The sequence below is a fragment of the Peromyscus leucopus genome, chromosome 4 (assembly GCF_004664715.2).
Source record: "Peromyscus leucopus breed LL Stock chromosome 4, UCI_PerLeu_2.1, whole genome shotgun sequence".
NCBI lineage: Eukaryota > Metazoa > Chordata > Mammalia > Rodentia > Cricetidae > Peromyscus > Peromyscus leucopus.
The window spans coordinates 90,662,288-90,687,232 of NC_051066.1; the positions used below are offsets into that span (position 1 = coordinate 90,662,288).

The 24,945-nt window shown below is 42.3% G+C and overlaps 1 protein-coding gene across 12 annotated transcripts in view; it reads right to left on the reverse strand.

Moving 5' to 3' along the window:
- The window catches only part of Meis2 (Meis homeobox 2), a 213,360-nt gene that overhangs the window by 6,000 nt on the left and 182,415 nt on the right, over positions 1 to 24,945 (reverse strand). The gene's annotated exons all lie outside the window — the stretch shown is intronic.

A 24,945-nucleotide genomic window follows, 5' to 3' on the forward strand; every position in this document is an offset into this window, starting at 1 on the left:
GGAGCCAACAGCAAGACAACTTGCTACGAATTTTCAGAGAGGGACAAGACTTCTCTGGCAGAAAGTGTCTCCTTTCTGCGAGTGTGCTTGCTTTTGGAACACGTAGGTTCCAGGTCGCAGCTCACGGGCTGGAAGATCTGCCTCTCTCCCAGGACTCCCCATCCATCCTGGGGAGATTCAGCTCCCCTTGCAGCTGGCCATAAATGAAGGCCAGGCTCTCGCACTCGGCTTTCACAAGGTATTGTTAGGTCAGCAAAGCCATCAATTAGGCTGTCTGAAGTTTTATCACCAACACAGCAGTAATAAGTGCTGGCCCAAAGACTTCTGGTCTTGGGGCAACTCCTGCAGCTTAAGCCTGTAAAGTTAGGGGTCACTCAGAGGTCAGTGCCAGCTGGGGGCGGCCTTTGCAGCCAAAGCTGGGACACCCAGGGCAGTGGATAAGCTAACTGCCAACCGTAAACTCAGCCACCTTTCAACCCACTCGAAAGCCAGCCTCGGGTCCACATGGTTGATATTAGGGTCCGGGAAACGTTTTCAAATCAGGCGGTTGCTGATTCCCAGGAATGTAAGGAGCAGTGGTTATTTTGTCTAAGAAGCCTGGATCTAATTTTGTTGGAAATCCAAAAATAAGTGCCTACTTCATGTTACTTTAATGTTTAATAATGCCCATCAAATATTCATGTACAAACAGAGTAAGACAATAAGAAATCTCCTTTATTTCTCCAAATTTAATAAAAACAAAACAATTTTCTACCATTTGCGAGTTACCCCTGTCCCTGTGCCTTTAATGATGGTATCTCCCACATGTACGAACTTCTGGGAAAGATTCAGGGGCCTTGCACTAGGCTAGGGAGGGCGGGTGCTCAGTAGCATACCGCTAGCTGGTCCTTCAAAATGTTTTCTATTGATAACATTTGTTTCTCAGCATCCCTACTTTCCAACCTTAAGCATATGGGGGACTTAATGATTAACGCATCCACATGGGGCTCCAAGCAGGACCTGAAAGTACATTCTCCAAAGAATTCTCAAGTATTGGCAGTTAAGTCCCTTGGAGGAGGACAGTGAGCACACACAGCCTCCTGTGAGTTCTCTGGTAAGAATACAGTCAGGCTGATGAATAATAGCCAGGAGAAAACCAAAGGAGTCTTTTGCATATGCTGTTTGCAAAACAATGAATTTCTTTAGTACTTAAGAAAAGATGTCTCCGTTGTCAAAAATGTTCCACCCCTTGGCTTTCGGGAAGGAAAGTGCCAGGCTACTGTAAGTAGATAGAGCTGAAAAAGAGTTGAAGCTATGTATTTACCCCGTCCTCTGAAATGTTGCTGACCAGATCACAAAGACTTCCTGAAGTAACCCTCCTATCAGTTAAAAGAATTTATCTGAGGCCTAGGAGGGTCGGCTTCTTGTTTCTCCTTCTAGGGGCTCTTCTCAAAGGGTCAGTTCTGACCAAGAGATGCCCAGAGCAGGCGCTTCTGCTCTGTCTTGATATTTCTGGAGGAGAGGGGCAGTTCCTCTGTTCATGTGCAGCCAATCCTGTTGTGTGGTGGGTTGTTTTTTTGTTTTCTCTTGTAGGTCAACCTTTTAGGTGATACAAATTGCTGCCCCCACTTTTAAATTTCCTCTCTCTTATTTACATCTGGAGATTGTTCCCTTATTTATGCTTTTCTCTCCTGTTCCCTCAAACACTCACTCACTCACAGGGCTGCAAGGCATCATGGTTCTTAGTTCTCAGCAGGAGAACTTCACACTGTCTTCAAACAAATAATTACTGGGAAGGTTAGAGGTTCACTCAAAGGTCATTTCTTTGGATACTCATCAGAATGTTTACATTAGTAAAAATGGGGGTCCTCTCAAAAGGTTGTTCAATGGGGGTGATCCAACAATACAGAACAGTTGAGAAAAAAAGCATTCTGTGTGCTCGCAGGTCTTTATAGAAATGCTGAACTTGGCAATGTCACCCCAGCATCACATTTTCAGCTAGTTTCCATGGCGTGGCCTGCATGTTCACTAGCAGTTATGGCAAAGGCCTTTCTTTGCTCACTGCTTCTAAGGAGCCTTGAAAGAAAGAAGCTCCTGCAGGTTTTTACAGGGGTGGGGGAGGTGGGGTGGTTCACAGAGGGTCTTCGAGACTTCACTTTCTCATGTGGGCTCCAAGCAGCCTCCGTGAAGTTTCACTCTCAGAGTTTTTGGTTCTCAGTACTGTTTCAAAATTCCAATGTATTCTTTCAAATAACACGGGATTTGGAAAACGTATGGGCTCCTGTTTTTGCTGTTGTTTTCCCCCAGAAATCTCTGAACATAAAACTCCGGCCAATTGTCAACTGCCTTAAACTCAGAATAATTTATTAACTCCATAGATATTATTAAAATTAATAATGTGTTCATTTTAAGAAAAATTGTAATCTTAAAAATGAAAATGACAGCCCCCTCCTTCTCTCACACTGATGACTCACAGTCCACCACCTTTTAGAAAATATTCTCATGAACACAAAATGGAGCCATTTAAAAAATTTTGTTGATTCCCAATATGAACTTCCATATGTGGTCTTCCCCTAAATGATTTGACACAAATTCTTTCTATTTCCTCTGACTATACTTTAAAAATGACCTTTCCTTTATGCAGACAAAAAAAAACCCATAATATCAAGTTTTGATTCTACTTAAACTCTGAAGCATCTAAGTTGAAAAATCTACTCATCTCCAATTGTTCAAAGCCAGACCTCCATTCATATGGAAAAATGCAACTTCCTGGTTCAAAGACAAAAGACTCCTCTTTAAAAGACTCCAAAGGTTTCTTGGATATTAAATGGGTCTTACAAAATAACATTTTGATGAGTTAAGTGTAAATGAATCAGACACATATGGATTAAGTTATCCCTGCATTTCACACGGGTTTAAAAAATAAGGGGAAGAGAGGGTCTTGGCAAAAAACATTTTGGACTTTGCCAAACCCAAAACATTTGAAAAATTGCTGAAGACATCCAACTAACCAAAATGCAGCAAGCTGCACCCAACTTTAATGAAAACCCCCACAAGTTATTCCCAATCCAAAGACTGTTAGGTTTTTCATCTGTATCTGATATTTAAAAAGAAATAAGGAAAGAAAGAAAGAAAGAAAGAAAGAAAGAAAGAAAGAAAGAAAGAAAGAAAGAAAGAAAGAAAGAAAGAAAAAGCCGCACAACTCACTAAGTTTTAATGTCGCCTTAGAATGGTTCTGAAGTTGCAGACATACAATATACTTCTTTATTAGTATAATTTAACCCTGTTATAAAGTCTCCTTAGATATTAAACAGGTTTTTAAAACTGAATTTTGTACAACTTGTGTGGAAATTGTGTTAATAAATCTAGTGCCTTCTCTAGATTTCCTTCAGAAAAAAATTTCATTAGCCTCATTGTGACTTTTTTTAAGGGCTACAGATAATTGAATTAGTGACTCCCTAGGGGATGAGTACCCCAAAGTACACTAGTTCTATTGATTTGTATTGAGCACGAAGTTAGTGCCTAGGCTCATACAAAAGCTTCCAAGAGAGTCTCCTGAGACTATTCGCATCTCTAAATTTTACTTAAATAGAAAACGCATTAGTATGTGCAATCCTTCAAACTTATATACCAAGACTCTTAGCTTAAAATAACTTAATTATAGAAATAAATTTAGTGACTTTCCAAGAATCAAGAGGCTTTTCTAAGTCAACTTAGAAATAAAAACAACAACAACAAAACAAAACCTCAGTAGATTCAAAGCAATGTATTCCAAACAGCAGAAATCACTGACACCCCACCTGACTCTTACTGGAGAGACCTTCTGGAGACCACCAGTCACCTCAGGAACATCCAAATATTTGAGCTTTACATTTTTTTTTTTTTCACCTGAAATCTGACCACTGAGTTTTCTTTTAAAGAGTTTTCACTCCAAAGCATAGCTCAGGCGGATGGGAGTAGACTCAGATGTCATTTGATTGTGGGCTGGCTCCCCCACCCCCTTTTAAATGGCTGATAAATCCCTTCTTTCTGGTTCACTAACTTTTTGCCACACCTGGTAACCCACGCCTTCAGGCAGCATTCCTTTTGTTAGAAAGCACAGGCCTCTCTCCCCGAGGTTGCTTGGAAAGCAGCCAGCTCCGAACACTCTGAGGATGGCTGGATTTGAAGCTCTCTCCTGGATTGGTGTTGTCAAGGAAGAGGCTTGAACTGTTGACAAGGGATCAGATCAATTTGGAAAAGGTGTGGTTGGGAGCTTGGTGACAGAGGCCCAGTTAGAAAAAAGCTCTGCTTTGCCAAGCTGCGGGACTTGCCTACCAGCATGCTCTGGGTATCAGTGATGCTTCAACCCTGGAAAATCAGCCACTTTACTTATTTTTTTAATATGAAGAAAACAAAAACCAACCAAACAAAGCAAGTTTGATTCTGTGTCCTGGCCTCCACTTGAATCAGTGAGTTAGGTGGGTTTAATGCTATTGAACAAGACCCTGGACTTGAGAATGACTGACTCACACAGCACATCCAAGGTTTTCACTCATGTTCAGACATGGAATCCTTTCCCAAAGACAACTTTGAGCAAAGTGAGCTAAATGAATGAGATTCATACATGACTTTAGGACACATTCACAGATCATAACTAATGTCCCTGAGCTGCAGCGTAATTATAATTGGATAGAATATTAGATTTGCCCACACCTGTAAAAACATGTGAAATAAATACCCATACACTTACAATATGAAAACATGATGTTAGTGTGGGAGCATGAACACTCTGTAGTCTTATGAATTTGCCTCAAGTGGAGAGCCTGTTCATGCTGACACGAAAGGCCCAGGGCAGAGTTATGAAGTGGGCGACAGTTCTTTTCCATAGCCGTCTATACTGTGGGCTTCCAGGGTTTGATCTAACGTTCCCCTAAAGTTGCAAACACCCATATAGCTTATTCACTAAAATACTCAACTTTGATCACAATCCTCTTAAGTATTGTCCCACATTTTAAACCCTTTCTGTAGAGAATGACACCAATAAATCCAAGGGGCTTGTGCTCCTTATAACTTCCATACGCCTGACTTTCTTTCCTATCTACCAACTAGGGGAATAACAGCCTACACTATTTTGAGGACTGACAGAGACAGGGTATGTAAGGTTCTTGGAGCACAGCCTAGTATATAGTAAGGGCTTATTAAATCTTAGCCAATGGTCAGAACACACCTAACCAGTGGTCCTCAAATGCTCTGTTCCCTTACAGGTAGTAACTAAGAATGGATGGGTGACTACTAAAATTACCAATAATGGGCTGATAACAGCATGGGAACATGGTTTATAGCATGTGCTCATGTGGTAGGGTCTTTCTAGAAACTTGGATTTCACGTGAATATGTAACTTTGTGTGTGTATGTGTTTGTGTATGTGTGTGTGTGTGTGTATGCTGGTGTGTGTATGTGTGTATGCATCTTTGTGTGCATGTGTATGTGTGTGTATGTGTGTGCATGTGAGTGTTGGGGTGTGTGTGTGTGTGTGTGTGTGTGTTGGTGTGTGGCCGCATGTGATTTTAGACACCAGTGAAGCACCTCTCTATAGGTAGCGTTGCAAAGTGGGCTCATTTTCAGGCACATCTTCTTAGAGACTTCCTAGATCCTCCTCCCTCTGGAGTTCCCTGGGCCAGCAGCTTCCAGGCCACCCCGAGTATGAGTATTGCAGACACAGAAGCATCACCATGCCCCACCCAGCACTGCTGCTCCCAGATCTGCAGTTGAAAAGTTCTCTGAGTGACCTCTGCACCCTTATGCTGGCGAAGCCTTGCAGTAAGAGCCATCAGACATCTTAGTGCTCTGCCTAAGAACAGAAAGTTGTAAAGTTCAAGTTTTTAATTGTGACTCTCACAGCCGCAAACATTGCACACACCAGCCTCTCTAAGTACCTCAGATCTGAAGAGTCTTTTAATCACTTGCCTTGGGTACCAAACAATGTCTAATAATTTAATTCATTTTACTCCATCTGTATCTCTTAAACTGAAAGCTGGGACAATGAAATGTCTTTGGCGAAACTGTCAACAGAGGGGTCTGTCAGGACAAGAGAGGACAGCACACTTCTGTTTTACCTCTCCATCTACTGTTTGTTTGTTTGTTTGTTTGTTTTGTAACTTCAGTAATACATATGATTCTTCTGTATTAAAAGAATTGTTAAAGGTGATGGAGAAAATTGAGCATTTTATCTAACTGAGATTTATATGGACAACTGTAGTTTTTATTTAATAAAAGTATTTGAGAAATTTCCCTTTACATAGGGAATTATCTTTTATTTCTTCCTGAATCCTGAGCAACAACCAACACAATTCCATTAGTACACTCACACCCAGTGGCTGGTAACACAGTATCCAAGCAGGTCCCGAATTTGGAGCACTGTTACTCTTACAGAATGCTATATGGTTATTCATATGTGGCTATTTATCATGTATTATAAAAGTGATCTTTCAGAGCTATTCGAAAGCAAGAGAGAAGAAAACACGGGAACTTCTATTCATATCTAGAATCTACCCTCTTAAAGATAAAACACTCAGTCAATAGACATAAGCTATAGCATATTACCTCATCCTGTACATGATTTACTGCAGATGGAAATCAACAAGAAACTGAACTACTTTGAACATGTTACTACTGACATTAAAATTCCAGATTTGGAAACCTGCACACCTTAGTGTGGCTCCGAAAACCACTTTCTGCAGGAATGGAACACAGATCTAGCGCTTCATTCAGCTCCACCAGCCTATAAAGAAACAGTGACCGTTTTCAAAATGACCAGTGCCCAGCTCCCGCCCATCTCTCTGACTGGGCTTTGAGATCTGTGCAGTCTCACCTGATAATCAGTTACCTTCATTCACAGTCAGTTCCCATTCTGTTCCAAACATGTGCTAATTCACACTGAGACCTGATCCCCACAAATCTTGCAATTTTGAAATATTTTTGGTTTTGTGATCACCTTTGACTGAACATTATCTCAGATTCTTCTTCTCATTGGAAGTCACCTAAGAATTAACTGGCCCCAAATGCACCACGCTGTTTAGCAATTATATATTTGAGGTGTTGGAAGAGGTCAAGGTGCATGCACTCACGTGTCCCGTGTGAGGGCTAGGTCTCTGATTAGCTTGTCATCTGCTCGGAAGAAGATGTAGGCTGATTCTCTCATACAGTGGAGCAGGCCAGCTGTTAGCTGCCTGTCAAGCCCTCAAGTGGACAAGAAGTCCAGGAGCAAAAATGTCATTCCTTTGATCTGGCAAGGAGCAGCTGCTGATTTATAGAGTGGGACTTTGTTCTTCCGTTCTATTTTACTTTCTTTCCTAAGGCAGAACCACAAAATCCAGGAGAAAAAAAAAAGTGCCGTTCCCAGCAACATCAACAAGCCCTGACATCTACAACAGGGTTTTCTTGGCCCTAACAAAGCTCTCAGGCATCTCCTTTGACGCTCACCTTTCCCCCTCCCCCTCCCCCACCTTCACCATTTTTTTTTTTTTTTTTTTTTTTTTTTTTTGCAAGCGGTAGTTATTGTTTAATTCAGCTTCTGTAAATGGAATGGACTGTGGCCAGCAAGCCTGGGGCATAAACACACCTGTATGAAAGAAGGCTTATTGTAGCAACCCTCTACAAGCAAGCTCACATGAACCACACGTTCCCGAGTTCAGAAAGAAGGCTCCATTTTTCCTGACAGCAAATTTCACCCTAAGTGAGTTTCTATTTTTGGTGTCACTAACCTGTGATGACCACATTTGAACCTTTCCCTCTTCGATGGCATTCCACTCTTTCAATCAAAGAGGAAAAAAAGAATTTGCTTTTTTTTTTCTCATCTGAGAGCAAACAGATCCATCAAAAAATGTTTATCCACTGTCTATAATATCAATCATTGAAAGCTGACTTAATGTCCAGAAAGGCTTTAGCAAATGCAATATCCAAGATGCCATAATGGTGATTTCATTACTACTGATTTATAACGACATGCGTTTCCTTGAGTAACCTATAAGGGGAAAAAAAAAATCAACAACAAAATCTACCTAAGTCATGTGCATTTTCTTGCTGAGAACTGAGCTGGTTGCAAATGTCTGGTTTCGTCTGCAACAGTAATCCTGTCCAGTCGGAAGTGCCCGTCAACTGAGTGGGACATGCAACAGCAGCATTGAGAAGTCATCATGAGCTCGTCAGTTGTGTGACAGTGAGAAGTCAGCAGCCCTCTGGGCACCCATATGTGTACGTGTGTGAGGGCGCGTGCACACTGCACCTGCACGTGTGTGCGGCAATAAACTTTGCCAGGGACAAATTCATTAACACCTCCATAGATTTTTCTGTACCGCTCCAGAGGAAGGCGAAAAAATAATACAGGTAGACATTCCTTTTTGTTAATTCTAGGCTATTTGTGTCTGTTCCTGGAAAGGTCGAAGGGGCTGTTACTAACATGGGGAGGAGAAAGAGCTTGTTTGCTTTCAGTCAGGCCCTGTTCTAGTGACCTTCTTCTCCCTCCTTTCTTGTGTTCCGAGGGAATGGGGATTTATTTAGCTTGATTCCTGGCTTTATCCTTTGGCCAATCAAAATGTACTGAGCTCTAGCTTTCTCCTCCATGTTCATTTTTATTCAGCGGCTGTGTCCTCTGGGGGGGGGGGTGTCCCAGTAATTGGCTTTGTGGGTGGGGAGCTGAAAACGGGCCTCACATGTACTTGCTCATCTCTTTTCAACCCTGAAACAATTACTAGGAATAATTTCAAGGGTCATAAAAATCTGTACATGTGTCACCATTGATAAGCTGTCCATATTCTGCGGTTATCCCAAACCAAATTTAATGACATATGGACGACATATGTAAATATATCTAAACATTTGAAAATGCAAATCATGCCTTTTGATACTTCTTTTTTCATATACACATAAACAAACCGGAAAAGTCACCATTTGATAACACACAAGTTATGAGAAATAAACAGCCTATATCCAGTAAGTCGGTGCAACAACATCAACCAAAGACCTGAGGAGAGCCTGATCACCAGGCATGGCGGTGCATGGATACCTGTAATGGAAGCCCTGGAGAAGCGGAAGCAGGACAGAAAATTCCAAAGCACTCTGGGCCACATAGTGAGTTCAAGGCTAGCAAGGGGCAGCCCAGCAAGGGGACAACTAAGATCTGGAGGTACAGAACACTTGCAGAGGGGCTGGACAGATGGCTCTGTGGTTAAGAGCACTGGCTGCTCTTTCAGAGGACCTAGGTTCAATTCCCAGCACCCACATGGCAGCTCATAACTGTCTATAAGTCCAAGATCTGACATCCTCACACAGACTTACATGCAGACAAAACACCAATGCACATAAAGTAAAAATAAATAAATTATCAAAAAAAAAAAAAAAAAAAAAAGGAGAGAACACCTGCAGCATGCTTGTTTAGCCTTTGCAAGACCTTACTCTCCAGCACTAGAAGAAAAAAAGAAAAGAAAAAAGTTAAGAAACTCTTGGAAGGGAAGAGTTGAACCAGTTTGAAAGAGCATTTAAAAACAAAATCCAACACATGACAGGAAAGAAAAGAAAGAGCTGCTTGAAGGTACCAGTCCCACCAGGACTCCACCAGGGCTGACTTTGTTTGAAAGTGCTGAGGGTAATTGAACAGAGATTGGCTGATAGTTTCTTCTGGTTTCTGGGGGAACCTGGTGGCAATTCACAGGCAAGCTGCATGGGGTTCTTCAGAGATAAAATGAGTCTCTGAAATTCTTGAATGGGGAGATGAGACAAGGAAGCCTCCTGAGGAGACCTTTCCCAACCGCCTGTTGGAGGATGAACTGAGCTGGGTTGATGAGAATGGGACAACTGAGGAGGCTCACCACCCTTGGCCAATGCAGGGAGAAAGGGGAGAAGAGATGGACTCCAACAAGGTGCTAGCAATGAAAACGGGGAGCGTTTGACTTTTAGGATGACTTCTGCATTGCGCTTTGCTGGGCAGAAGGTAAAGGGCACCAGGATGAGAATCTATGTGTGCTATGTCATGATGCACAGTTAATCAAAATGGGCCATTTGTTTGCTAGATTCCTACTTATTGTAGTAGAGTGCGGCACTAGAGCTGAAACGTTAGGAGGCCACTCAAGACAAGGACAAAAGAAGCGTGAACCCCGAAAACAAGAGACTACTTCAAAACCGTCTCTCCTCTTCATATTAAACTAGGACTCTTCTAGATCTCAAGCAGTATGCTTTAAAAACTGTTTGGCTACCTCTGAAAACACTCTACCTTTTCATGTATCTCAAGATTTTACAAAGTCCTCCATCTGATCCTGTTGGTCAGTCAACTGTAAATTAAAGCCTACAGACAATGGCCTTATTTCTAGGAGGTCTAGTTTGCTCACTTTGAGTTCTGAGGTGATGTGTGTGAGCAGATTTAGAAGCTGATGACAATTACATGCATGCATATGAGTCACATTGTGTTATGACACATGTTGTATAGCCTGACACTTAGCATAAGTCATTCTAGTAACGGCATTCATCAGGGGTTTTAAATGAAGTTTTTACACACACACACACACACACACACACACACACACACACACACACACCCCGTATTTTTAAGCAATTGCATAAGATAATCAAGGGCAGGTTTTCTCCAGGTGGTGACAAGTAATTTAGAAGAGAATTGATGGGACCGAGTGTTACATTTAAAAGGGACTCCATTAAGTGTGATGGTGTCCAAATTGTGTCCTCACGAACCATATTTTTCTTTTTAAATGGGCTTTTAAGGTGAAAGACACAGCACTTCAGCATACTCTAGGTGTGGAGACAAATGGTTCACAAGTCTCTATTCTTCAACTCAGGCCAAATCACCCCAGGCCCTGTGATCTAAAGCACTCGGAGGGAGGGTGCTATGCATGTGAATGTCCCCACCAGAGTTTTCATTTGCTTCAGGGGCTCCTTTTTCTGGAGCAGCAGGGGATGTTTCAGAAGACCAGATCGGCATGCCAGAAGCATTTGGAGGGACCGGGCTCTTATCCCCTTTCCTTTCTCCTGCTGGCTTAAAAGAAAGGATTTTGCTGAGGACACGTTGGAAAGGTGGCAACATTCTTGGGCCTTTTATCAATACCACTTCTTTCTTTAAACCGCAACTTGGTCTCTTGTTTGGGAGGCTGAGATTTTAGCACTTCTAAAGGGAACCATAAGTGAGAAATCTCCCAGGTGTTAAACTTTAGAGTGGCTTCAACCCAAAATAAGGGGGGGGGGGGCGGTGACAAGAGTAAAACACAGAAAGTCAAGTGCTATTATGGAAAAGATCCATCAAATAAAGCGTCATAAATACGCGTACAAGTGACATTCCTCCTATTAAACTCAGTGCCACCTAACCAGGTTATGTTCTCATCAAGCTGTCCATGGGGGTAAAAAATCAAAGATTTAAAACAAAAAAATTACTAGTTACTTTCAAAAACTCTATATAACCAAAATATTACAAACCCTAATTCTATCCAGAAGCAAAAAATTCTATTCACAGACATATGCCTTAATGTCCTTATATCCATGATGTTCAAACATCAAAGACTAATTTCTAAGCCAAATTTCCAGATTGCCTTTTCTTAAGAACAAATGAAACATCTTTTGCTTGGATTGACACCCAGGTAGCCTCCTGTGTCTTGGGCAGAGATGTTACACAAAGTATTTCCAATATGATGGTATCATTGCCCACAAATTTTTTAGCATCATCCTGTGATCATAAAAGACATAAAATATATCTTTATAAACCACCAGAGACCTAGCAAACCAGAGGTTATGCCATGGCTGCTTTATTCCTTAAATATTTTCGGTTTAAGCCATTGGTGAGTGGATACGCTCCCCTACCGCCATTTACAGAGGAATGAAGACATGGACCTTCGATTCTTAAGTCCCATCTAGAGTTTAAGGTGCAAACTAGATGGACCACGGTTTGAGCAGATTTTTAGAGTATATCCAGGCACCACATCTCTTATTAAGATTTCCAGGGTAGTTTAACTTAACTCTCACAGACGAAAACAATGACATTTGGATTGTCTCCATCTTCACAGGAATAGATGTAACTTCATCTATTAAAGACGAAACAATGTAATGCTGTAATTGTTTTAACTGTCATAGATTTTTAAATCGTGTGATACACAAATAATTCAAGATTAATTCATAAGTTTAAAGTTAATATGCTAACTAGCTAGGGCCACACTATTTATTCCATCTGGGATGGTCTTCCTTCCAGAGCCATCTGGTCCATCCATCATTTGAAATTCTTACTACAGAACACCTCTTTGGGGTAACTTTGTTGCTTAATCTGATTAAGAGACATTTCCTGGGGCTGGAGAGCTGGTGCCTTTGCCTGCCACAGCACAAGCACAAAGACTCAAGTTTGAATTTCCAGCATCCATGTTAAAAAAAAAAAAAAAAAAAAAAAAAAAAGCCAGGTGAGGCTGTATTCTTCTGTATACCCAGTGCTGGGGAAGCAGAAGCAGAAGCAGAAGGATGCCAGGGATTTGCTGACTACCTAGTATAGCTGCAGGGTCAGTATCAGATTCTGTCTCAAAACATAAGGTAGGCAGCAATAGAGGAGGTAATCTCTGGCCTCTGTATATATGCAAGTGCATATACATACAAATGCAAACACTTGTACACACACACACACACACACACACACACACACACACACACACTTCCTCAGTCATTAGCATGCATGCTCCCTGAAGAATTGATTCAGTGCAATAACCACAATTTACTTGTCTGGTTTTCACCTAGTTGATCTTATAGAGAGCGTATTTTAGTTCTGTGCTATCGACACCGTCTCCACTATCTCCAATAAAATGTTTGGTGAATAAACAACTGAACGTGTAAATGAAAAGAGGGCTCCTTCCCCTAGGAAATAATTTAGAATTGACAATAGAAGAACCATTAGGGAATCTCTTGTCATTTTTTTTTTTTTTTGCACATGGCATAGCTCAATTCCTGATGAACGATGTGCCCTAGAGCAGGGCAGAGCTAAGATGGGACATAATTCTGGCTTCCAGTTCTGCTCTAATGAATGTCACACTGAGAAATAAGTGAGGACCCTAACTCACTACAAGGTGTGAATCTACCTGGACTGCAGGCAGACAGGAGAAGGACTTCTCTGGCAGAAATGGAGTCTCTGGCTCTGCCGGTGTGTGTGTGTGTGTGTGTGTGTGTGTGTGTGTGTGTGTGTGTGTGTGTGTGTGATATGCATAGGATGAGACAGAACTGGAATGGGATGTCGCCATTATGCTGGGCTGCAAGGGGGAGGAAGGCAGATTGACCACTGGGGTCCAGAAGGTGTTGTGAGTGTATATTCCGGGGGTGAGAGGCAGGAAACAGGAATGGAGGAAGGAAGATCTGAGGTGGAGAAAAAAAAAGGAAATCTTTTTTTTTCTTGCCGATTATATCGTTTTGAGAATTTCCTCCCAGATATGTTTGGATGAACACTGGTTGGTGTCTGTGACTGTCTCTCAAAAAGGAAGAGTCCCAGGTCAAGTCCTATGGGATAATGTACACTAAGGTAACAAAAGGCAGGGCATTTTTTTCATTTGTACTGTGAGTTACATCATGGCTCTTTGCAGATTGATAAACACTCTCTAAAAAGGAGATGAGAGCCACCAATCAATTCATAACAAGCTACTGGGGTTGTCAGGGGTGCTCAGGTTCCAAGCTCTTGAAATAAACCATGGCATTCTAATTTCTAGTGGAAACTGCTCCTTAAAGCCATTTGTCAGTCTGAAAGTAGGATTTGCATCTTCTCCAAGTCAGTCTCAGATGCACAGGCCACTGGCAGGCCCGATGCTCTGCACACACACATCATTTCTTTAATTCCTCCTCCCAGTGGGACTGTAAACCATGGGAGCTTCCCAGCAGACCCCAGCAGACCTCACCAGCATACTGACTGATCAGGCTCCTTAGAACTTTCAAGGGTAATTTGAAAATGAAGGGATGATTTTAGTTAAGGATATTTTCTCTACGTTTTCATTTCTCATTCATTAGATATTTTGCTATGCCTGATTTTCTATTTCAAATAACTATTACAAACTTAAAAGAAACCTTAAGTATGAGATACACAGTACTGGGCTGGTGAGATGGGTCAGAGGGTAAGCCTAAGGCTTGCCATCTAGCCTGAGAAGATGCGGTCTAGCCTCAGAACCCACAGGGAAAAGGAAAGCGTTAATTCTCACATGTTTTTCTGACTTTACACATGCACCTCTCCTTAAGCAAAATAAATAACTGTAAAAAGTTGAAATATTTTTTAAAAGATACACTATGCATTATATATAATAGATACAATTTTATTATATATAATATATACACTATATATGTATTCTATATATGTATATACACACATCTATATCTATATCTATATCTATATCTATATCTATATCTATATCTATATCTATATATATCACTCCTGCAACACTGCCTGAAATTTTATTAATGAGATTTGTGAATGAGTTGTAGCCAGCTGACTCTACTGTATCCTATTGTGTTGGGACATTCACTTGTGAGGCAGGTAAGAGGAGGCAAGGAACATGGTGGAGGGATGCCACAGGGAAGGAGAAAGGAGAAAGTGAGAGCATCAGGGAATGAGGATGGGCTGCTTTGGATAATGTGCTTCAGCACACATCCAAGGTCCCCTGGCCCCCACCACCCTTCAATCAATTCCACTTCCTTGTTTACAGATCCTCCGTGTACAAAATTAGCTTTTACTTATAACTGTGTTAAACACCACCTGCCTGCCCTCTGAACCCCGATATTCTGGGACGAGGTCAACGTGGTGAAGGCCTCTGGTTCTATAGGCAATCCTGTCATTCAGGCTAACAGCAGTGATTCACTCACAGGAGGCAAAAATGACTCAATTGTTGGGCTTATTGACTCCAGGGAGCATGGCTACTCTATCATTACCGTGGAGTGCAAACACCCTGAGCTCTGTTTTGGTCCACTTAAAATTACTATTTGCTGTGAAGGATTGGCAAAGCAATTCTTAAAATGATGGGGGTGAAAGTCAGGCAAGCGCCATTACGGGCTTTTCCTTCCGTTTCAGCAGAAGTAAGCATTCTAAGACTCTCCAAGCCTGACCCACTTGTTTAACCTTTTATTCACTTTGCTGTATTAACATATATTAACTGGCGATATAAGCCCTAGGAGGGATAAAAACCTCATGACCAAATTATGGTTCCATTTTCATGGATAACCTCTCCTTGGGTAGAAATTAAACCCCAATATAAATACATTTTAGGTCTATACAAAATTGAGGAGGAATGCCAAAAAAAAAAAAAAAAAAAAAAAAATGTCATGTAACAGTCCTGCAAAGACCACAGCAACTATGGAGTGGTCGGAGAAATTACACACGAGAGGACCTATTGGAAAAACCAAATAAATTTAATTAAATAAGATACAAGATGATTTTCCCGTGTCTTATCTACTCCCCTTGGTTAATATCCATGGCATACTGATGCTGCATAATTGCTCTTATGGAATGCTGCAGCTCAGAGCCGTAATGAGCTGCCTCTGCACAAAGGCAGTGCGAGCGGTTTCCCCACAGAGTTATCTTCTCAATTATTTATACTCGCTACACTTTCACATAATGGCAGTTTTAAAATCAAACAAACAAAGCAAAGCGTACAATAAAGGACGGGGACAAGAAGGAGCAGGGACCTTTTTCCTTCCCTTTTTGAACACCAGAAGGGACAGGCGAGCCACATAAAGTCTACTAAATTTGGATCCCAGGAAAGTCTCAGGGGTCCAGCAAGCAGATGACATCAAAGCGTTCAGAGACTGCCACCTTGGCGAGGCTTAAGCAGCTCTGCATACCTGTGTGGCTTTTAATCTGTCATCTAGAAACATGGGGGAGTGCAAACTTTATTCCTCCCCTTCCTAAGTTTGTGAAAATTCCTGATCATTGGAAGATTTGCTCCTCACCCTATCCCTCTCCCCATTCTAGAAAAAAGAGAAGGTGCTGTAATTGTCAAAATGATGTCACTATCGACAGGCAATGGTGTATTCTGACACTCACTCCTCAGGCAGTGAGGAGGCCAGCCTTTTTCACGCTGGTTCCGTCCACTGTCCACACTGGTTCCGTCCACTGTCCACACTGGGCCTTTGACCTCCCACTATAAAACCTACAGACATGCGAAAGCCAGGCCCTCTACAGATAGGCAAAATAAGACTAAGGGAATAGTTAACACTAAATTGTCATTTGTGATGTTATTTCTTTCACTGTCTGTGTGTGCCTGTTTGTGGTATTCAGAGGTCCATGTCCAGGATCTTCATGAATTAATTCTCTGCCTTGTTTCTTGAGACAAGTTCTTTTTTTCTTTTTCTTTTAAGGTCATTTCCAATGATGATGATCATGATGATGACGACGTGCATGTGTGTGTGTGATGTGCATGCTTGTGGAGGTCAGAGGACAACTTTTGGTTGGGTCTGGGGATCAAACTCAGGCCATCAAGTTCTCTGGGTAGCTCTCTTTCCCCAGATGTATCATCTCCCTGCCCTAATTCTGTCAGGTGATTCTGTCACGGAACCAGGGGCTCACCGACTTGGCTGGACCTCCTGGCCAGCAAGCCCTAAGGATCGTCCTGTCTCTACTGTCTGAGCACTGGGATGCCCGGCAAAGCACTGTTTCTGTTTGCTTCTCTTGCTGTTGGGGACGTGAACTCAGGTCTTCACGCTTTCTGGCAGGGACTTTCTTGATGGCACCCTGTCCCCAGCCCTGTAATATTATACTGTGGTGTAGTGTTGGACTCCAGAATGAACTATGGACTGTGTTTCGAAGCTGTGCCTACTGAGTTTCTAGCAAGGAGTTCTCAGTGAGCAGTTCAGAGCAGATGTTCATTCCGTGGCAGCTGGTGTGACTTCCCAAGTCACAATCTAGAGATGTGGCTGAAAAGCTTATATTTCATTAAGTTAATTAACTTATTTTGACATTTATTTTATTTTTGTGCAAGTGCATGTGGTGTGTATGGCTGTGTGTGTGCAGATGTGTGCATTTATACAGGTGCAAGCACCCGTGCTTGTGAACTCATGGAGACCAGAGTGGGCATCATGTATCCTCCTCTGTCACTCTTTGCCTGGTCATTTCGAGGCAGGGTCTCTTCCTGCATCTAGCTTGGGCTTTTCAGCTCATCCAGCAGCCAGCAAGCTCCCCCACCATGCTCCTCCTACTCCCACCATGCATAGCGCTGGGGCTGCAGATGTCCAAGAGTCAAGCATGGCTCTGAGAAGCCGATATTTTCAAAGGTTAAGTGTAAACTCGACCAGATGCATAGATAGAGCTAGATGAATTCAGCATCTAGTTTAATGTTTTCTGTTCAATTATTGCTAAGATTCAGGCTTTAGGAAACAGTCAACATTGTCTTCTGAAACAGTCACCCTATCAACTGACAGCCACAAACATTCTTGTGACTGAAGGTATCATTAGCAATGCCAGTGAGCACAGATGTTGTGTCATCTACTAGCTATTTCAAGATAATGTGTGTGTGTGTGTGTGTGTGTGTGTGTGTGTGATGTGTGCACATGCGCGTGTGCACCCATGTGTAAGATGCCAGTGTCTTCTTCCATTGCTCTCCACCCTGTTCTGTAAGACAGGATCTTAGTCTCACAAACTCACCATTTTGACTGGGCTAGCCTAAGAGCCCCTAGGGTCTGCCTGTCTCCACTCCCCAATCCTGGGGTTAGATGCATGAACAGCCATGCCCAGTTTTTAATGTGGTGTTAGGTATTCAAACTCAGTTCTTAGGCTTGTACATGCTGTAGCAATGCTCTTACCCACTGAGCCATCTCCACAGCCCTTCAAAATACCGCTAAAACAAAATACCATTGGTTTCCTTAACAAAAGTAGCATTCCTAAAAGATAAGACAAGCATAATTAAAACCCTTACTAACTTGATCCTTGCGATACGCTCACACACATTCACTGCAAGTACACATACAGACTCATTTCTCACAGTAGACCCTATGACTTTCAATCGTTCTTGATTTGACAAACAAAGAAAACCAAAATCTTGAGGAGATCCCCACCACCCCTCACCAAGCACAGATGTACTGCTGTGAAAGGTCAGAGGTATCAGCATGGAGAAGAGAAACAGAGATGATCCACAACCCAGCAAGGTCATCAGAAGCCAACAGTTAGGACTGAGTTTGGGGCCGCCATCTTGTCATGTTTTGCCGAGATAGCGGTCTGGCTACTTACTGCCATGGCAAACTTGTCTCAGCTTTAGAGTACTAGAGCTGAGCCACACTGCGTTCACTACTTCTCTTCTTTCTGCCAGAGTGACTGACTGGCAATATGGTAAGATTTGAGGGACGGCAATCTTGGAGTTATGGACCCAATTTTTTGTTAGCAATTGGAAAGTTAGTGGATCCTAGTGGTTATAGCAGGCCTAGTGATCTAGACCTGTTAATTCCACTTACTCAAGAAACTGTGGTAGAACTATCAAAAGTTCAAGACTAGCTTGGGGAACTTAGTGAGACTTTGTCTCAGGATAAAGAGTAAAAAGAGGGCTTGTGCTGGGCATGGTACTGCATTCTTGTAATCCCAGTATTCATGAGGTAAAAGTAAGAGAATGAGGAATTAAATGCCAGCGGCTATATAAGCAGTTTGAGATCAGTCTGGATCACACGAGTCCTTGTCTCAAAACAAACAAACCAAACCCACGGGGAAAACAAGCCAATCACAACAGCAACAATAACAACTCAAGCGGGCTGGGGGTGTATCTCAGAGGTAGAGGGCCGGCCTAGGATATGTGAGGACCAGGTTCAAACCCTAGTTAGCCTGTCTTGCAAAGTCTGTCCACAGTGCTTCCGACATTTTGACCTTTAACAGGGAGAATGATGTCTCTGTGTTTGTATGTTGATGTCAACTGGGTGACAGGTGATAGCAAGGGGTGCAGCTGATGAGATCCCCCCAACACACCTCACCCCTACTGTCAGAGCACTCAAAACAAAGCCTGTTGGAGGCAGAGAGACAGCGGAATGAACAAAACCATACAGCAAGCACACCCTGGGGCATTTCGAATACACTGACTAATGATTAGTTACATGTTGGGTCTAGGGGAAGAGTTGGGTAGCTTTGTAGTTTGAATGGTTTAGAAAGGTTCAGAAGAGAGGTCTCAGATTCTGAGAATAGATGCGGGTGTATTTTAAAGCCAGTGAAACCCGATTTAAAGGCTGGTAGAGATCAAGGGTTTGAGGTAACTTGGTTGTGAGGAGCTTGAAGGGCAAAACTCAAGCTGGGTAAGATGGTATATGCCTGTAGTCCTAGCACTTGAGAGGCAGAGGTAGGATATAAGATTCAAGGGAGCCCTGGCCTTAGAGCAAACTCCAGGTCAGCGTGGGCTACATTGTCAATTCCAGGTCAGCCTGACTACAGAGTAGTATCTTGTCTCAAAAAACAAAAAACAGAGATAGAGACAGCAAAACCAAACAGGGAAACCGAAGGCTAGAGTAGACAGAGCCAGGCTGGCTTCCATTTCTCTGAGGGCTTCTGCTGTCAGTGACTTGCGTAACAGGCACGAGGCTCTCAACTACCAAGATTTGTAAGACGTTTTCCCCAGCTTTCCTCAACCATGGCAACACACTCTCTCTTACTAGACCAGCCAATTAACCAAACATTAAAGCAACCCACAAATCTACATTAGTGGCTTTGCAGAACAAAAAGGAAGATATGTGAAGTAACACATCATTGTTGTAAACTATTTGAGCCAGGGAGTTCAAGAGGCAACCAGAATGAAGGAGCATAGAGTGCAGCCAACTAACCAACCAACCAGCCAGCCAACCAATCAAACACACACACACTCAGGAGTAATGGCTGGCACCTCTCCCTTTCCTCCAAGTACCATGCATTGGAGACTATGTCTCAGTTCACATCGATGTGGCTTTCGGCTCACCCAAGACAGGTGCAGATCTGATAAGAGGTTGGCACACGCATGCTGAGCCTCGTTTACAATTTGTTTTGCAACTTCCCTTTCTAGATAAACATTGTCCAACAACTTCTTAAAAAAAAAAAAAAAGAAAGGTGTGTTTACTTGTCCTGTTCCTAAGATTTCCCCCACCCCCTGCTTCTTCTAAATGTTCCCTCAGGACGCTGGCTTGCAAAGTAGAGAAAGCTTGGATTTCAGCTCCGGTCTCCAAGGTATTCTAGTGTTCAGCAGGGCCGTGTGCTGGGAGGGAAGCTCTCTACCTTACTGATTTAATTAACAGGATTCTTTTCATTATTGTGGGGATTTAGTTTCTTCTTGCCTTTCAGTGTTTGGGAAACACTGATTTATGTTTTATATTTTGAAGGGAAATTTATTGTTCTTTGACAGCTGAGACTCTTAAATCCCTGGCACCAAAGGGACCCTGGGGAGGTGTCACAGTTGCCTAGCCTTGCCTACCTATATGCAGTCATCTCAGGGGCCCCCTCTAGAAACGAGGACCATCAGCTGCTCGGTGCCCCACCCACTGCTCCTCCAGCTGATCGTTATATCAGCAGGGGTTGGCCCATTCCCATTTATGAACAGTGGTATTAGTAGGTTGATCAGTAACTGCGAATCGCAGATTCATTTAAGTGAAGACAACAGCCCATGAATTTGTGAATTCTATTTAATCTCTTCGCTAAGTGGAGCTCACTGAATTGTTAGAACGGGCTCTGTGTATGATGATGGCCATGACAGAGGCAGAAATCAAGGCAAATTTTCTAAATATGAGCGTACACAGGGAGACTCTAAAATAAAACCTTTGAAATTAGCAATGTCTGGCATGGATAGCCATCACATTTCATTTGTTTGTTTGTTTATTTTGGAGCAGTATCTATTAAACTCTGACTTAGGAAAAAAACTAATATATTTAGTGAAAACTTTGGAAAACATGTAGCTAGTTCATATTTCAGGTACCAATTAGTATCCATCATCAGGTTGTAATGGAGATCATCTTCTTCTAAGTGGGCTTCATAATTCATTACTTTACTTTCATGCTTATTCTCATTATTGACTTTTATTGAGTTATACAATAAATGGGGTATATACATGTATGCAGATTCTTATTTAATTCTCACAAACCCCAACAAAGTGGATGGTGTTAGTAGTAATTTTCTGGCCAGTGAAACTGAAAGTTCACAGAATCCAGTACTGTGGCACAGTTTTCGCAGTCAGTGGTTAAAGTGGGCTCTGGTGCGCAGACATAGACAAGGCTGAGGTCTAGAAAACCAGGACTTACAGCAGCCATGCTTCATTTAGCATTCCCCAGGCGAGTGGGACAATGGACCTACCTTTTACACCAACAATGTAGCTCAGGGCCTTGGTAAGACTCCCTTTCTAAGACAATTTTAGACTAGAAACGTCATATCTAAATGCGTAAGCCAATAGATCCTAAGGTAAGGTCTAGAAGAAACAGAAAGAGCATACAATTCTATAGTAGTGTAGAATTTTAAAAATCTTTAAAAGAAATGAACATGGGGGGTGTGTGGCTCAGCTTGGATAGAAATAAAGAACCATACAATCTGCCTTCCATTCTGAACCTGAGCCACCAGCAACAAGCTAACGTTCTTGCTAGTTAGTTCTGTTGTTATATGAGAATTCTGGTCTTGAAATGTGAATTATCTTTATTGGTTCGGCCTATGTATCAGGGTACAAAAATTCAGAGAATGATTTTGTCTTAGAAATTCAAGCTTCTTTTTTGTTTGTTTGTTTGTCTGTTTGAGACATGGTTTCTCTGTGTAGACCAGGTTGGCCTCAGACTCACAGAGATCTGCCTGCTTCTACCTTCCAAGTGCTGGGATTAAAGGTGTGCACCACCACTCCCCGGCTGAAATTCAGGCAGACTTCTTAAAACTTTTACCACCAATCTTATTTTAGGAAAAATGTCACATAGGAGGCACTAAATCATTTTCCCACTGAAATGGCCGGAACGAGTTTCAGGTCAATGAAAAGGGGGAGCGGAGAACAGAAGACACAACCTGACTGTGAGCAGAAGACACAACCTGACTGTGAGCAGGTACTTATAAGGGGGAATTTCAGCATGGTAGCGCCTCTCTGCCTCTCTGATCACTACAGCACCTATCACGAGTCCCATTACCATGATATGCGTGGTACACTCTCCTTCAGGTGATCTTGATCTCTCTGCTTCATTTTCTCTCCCTTATTAATAGTCTTTGATTGCTCGTAGAAATTCTAGAAGGCACGACACTCGATCCCTTTGAACAAATATTTATTCAGTGTCTGCTGCCTCCTTGGCAGTTCACTCAGGTCTTAGGGAAGCACATAAAAGAAAAACTTGTATGAGAAGCCACACTTTCAAAGTGAAAGAAAACCACTAACTCTGAGATTAATTTCACGTCCTCTAGGTCTCTAAGCATAGCTGGAAACACAGGATGCACTAACCCGTTGATCAGCGTAGTTATGAGGTTTGGAAACGTGGATCTGAACCCTGCTGATGCCACTTATTGTCACGTTTGAGACAAACTCCTCAACTTTTAGGTGTCTAAATCACTTCAGCTGCAAAATGAAAATTAGGAGAACTGCTTCAAAGCTTTGACCTGAAGATGGGTTGTGAAGGCACTGCAAGGCATCGCACCATCACCTCAGAATTATAGGGCAGCCTTTGGACCATCCCGCAAAGACGGCCATTGCTTTGCGGTCTTCTGGATTCTTAGTCTCAGAAAGCCTGGAGTTTATCAGTGAAGAGACAGCATAGTACAGGACAGCAGTCTCAATGTTGTAAGAGTGCCCGTGTGAATGCAGAGAGGGTGGTGGAGGTAGCATGCATGAGAAGGGAAGGGTGAAGGGAACCTTTGGTGTCTTGAACTTTGAAGGATTGTCATAGCAGGAAATAGGAAGTGTAGGAGGGAAGAGATCTCATATTGTGGAGACCTCTTGATGTACAGGTCACACAAGAGCTCTTGGCTTACATGCTTAGTAGAAGAGTTCCTGATTGAGTTGGAAGGTAAGTGTAAAGCCTCTCACAGCTTCTTAGCTTTGTGACTTCTCTGATTCACCATTTCTCAACGGCAGATGGGAGACGGTACCTAGTTAAGACACTTTTTGTAAGGATTTCATATTTAGTCAAGTAATTGGAGCTTATTTGAAAGATTATAAAAGTTGATGATTTTTTTAAAGCTTGGAAGGATCAATAGGAGAGTCTCCAACACTGCTAAAAGAATTGTGAGTAGTGGCCTGGTTATGAGTATAGTGACCCATTCGTGGCACTTAGTTCCTCTGCCACTGGAACACTGGAGACTGAGTTTCACAATATATTTGTGTTATTTGTTTTCATTTCATATTTTATCTACAATGTCCCACTGGAACAGAGGGGCTAGACTGTCATTGGAAAGGAGTAAGTGAGACACCTGAATTTAAGGGCCTTTTGTTCAGGTCTGCCTTTCCGGGTATTCTTTTTCTTCCCACACTGGCATGGATAGACAGAAATACAGTGAGTGGACCTTTATTTACAGCTCATAAATTATTTATTCAACTGTTTAGGCATATGAGACTAACATAGCTCTTCTATTCTTGTTCTTTTCGTTATTTTGAATTGAAACATGGATATCAGTGCTTGGAAGCCAACACTAAGGTTGGAGGTTAACATTTCAGAAAAACTCAGAACCCTGCACTGTTTTCAGCAACCACTTATTGCTATGTTTTAATCCCCAGAAAGCTTGGAAGGGCAAAAGTGAGAAATGATGCAGCAGTTATTTTGCTGACTAATAAAAACAAGACTGAGAAAACACCTGAGCACATGTGTGGCGGTGACTCCAAAGACGGACCACAGATTTGGAAGAACAGACCCCATGATCTCTTTGGCAAACAAAAATCACCCATTCCCCATCAAGTGTAGAGAGTGAAACAATAAACTTGACTTGGGATGAGAGGCATAGCTCTCTGAATCACCTGTGCTTTAGGGTGAAAATAATTTGGAGATTATAAGATCAAATCCTTGGTTTTTGTTTGTTTGTTTTTTGTTTTTTTCGAGACAGGGTTTCTCTGTGTAGCTTTGGTGCCTGTCCTGGAACTCACTCTGTAGCCCAGGCTGGTCTCGAACTCACAGAGATCCACCTGCCTCTGCCTCCCAAGTGCTTGGATTAAAGGAGTGTGCCTCCACCGCCCAGCCAAAGGGGAAACTCTGACAGAAGTCACACAGAGGGTGTGCTTTTCTTTTTTTCTGTTTAGGATGGAACTGGACGACCTAACACCTATGGGTTGAAAGGCAGTGGTGGGTAGGGGTGAGTGAGTTGTAGGAGTAGTTAGGGGTTGGTAGGTAAGGGTAGGGGTGAGCAGGGTAGGTAGGTAGGTAGGTAACAGAAGCTCTTAAAGGTTCCAGAAAGGTCAGTGAAACACTTCTGCCCACTCTTCGTCTTGAAGAGCCAAATCAATTTTTACAAGCTCTTTATTCATCAGTCAAAAATGATATATAAAGCTCTAAAACAAACTGGACAGAGGTGGTGCACACCTTTAATCTCAGCACTGGGGAGGCAGAAGCAGGCAGTCTGAGTTCAAGGCCAACCTGGTCTACAGAGTGAGCTCCAGGACAACAAGGGCTACACAAAGAAACCCTGTCTTGAAAATCCAAGCCAAGCCAAACCAAACAAAACAGCTCACCAAAGTGTTACTCCTATTGAATAACATTGCTGAATCACCTTGGATAAATTTCTAATGAGGTGTTGGCCCCCACAGCAGGTATCAAAAAAGAACACATTCTGTGATACCTGTTAAGTGACTCAGAGTGTCTAGTGGAAATCTATGGATTACATCTAGCACAAGACCAAAAGAAGCATGGGAAAGACCATCAGGAAGGATCCATTCCAACAGAACATGAGAGCAAATGTATCTTCCAGACAAGTGATACTCACCTAGCTTGCTCTAGAAGTCATTAACTATATGCAGACTCTTTTTCCTTGGTACTGTGTACTGTTTTGTGATTTGGTATAATGTGAAGAAATTGATGGTTATATCATTGCCAAATAAAAGAATCAATACAT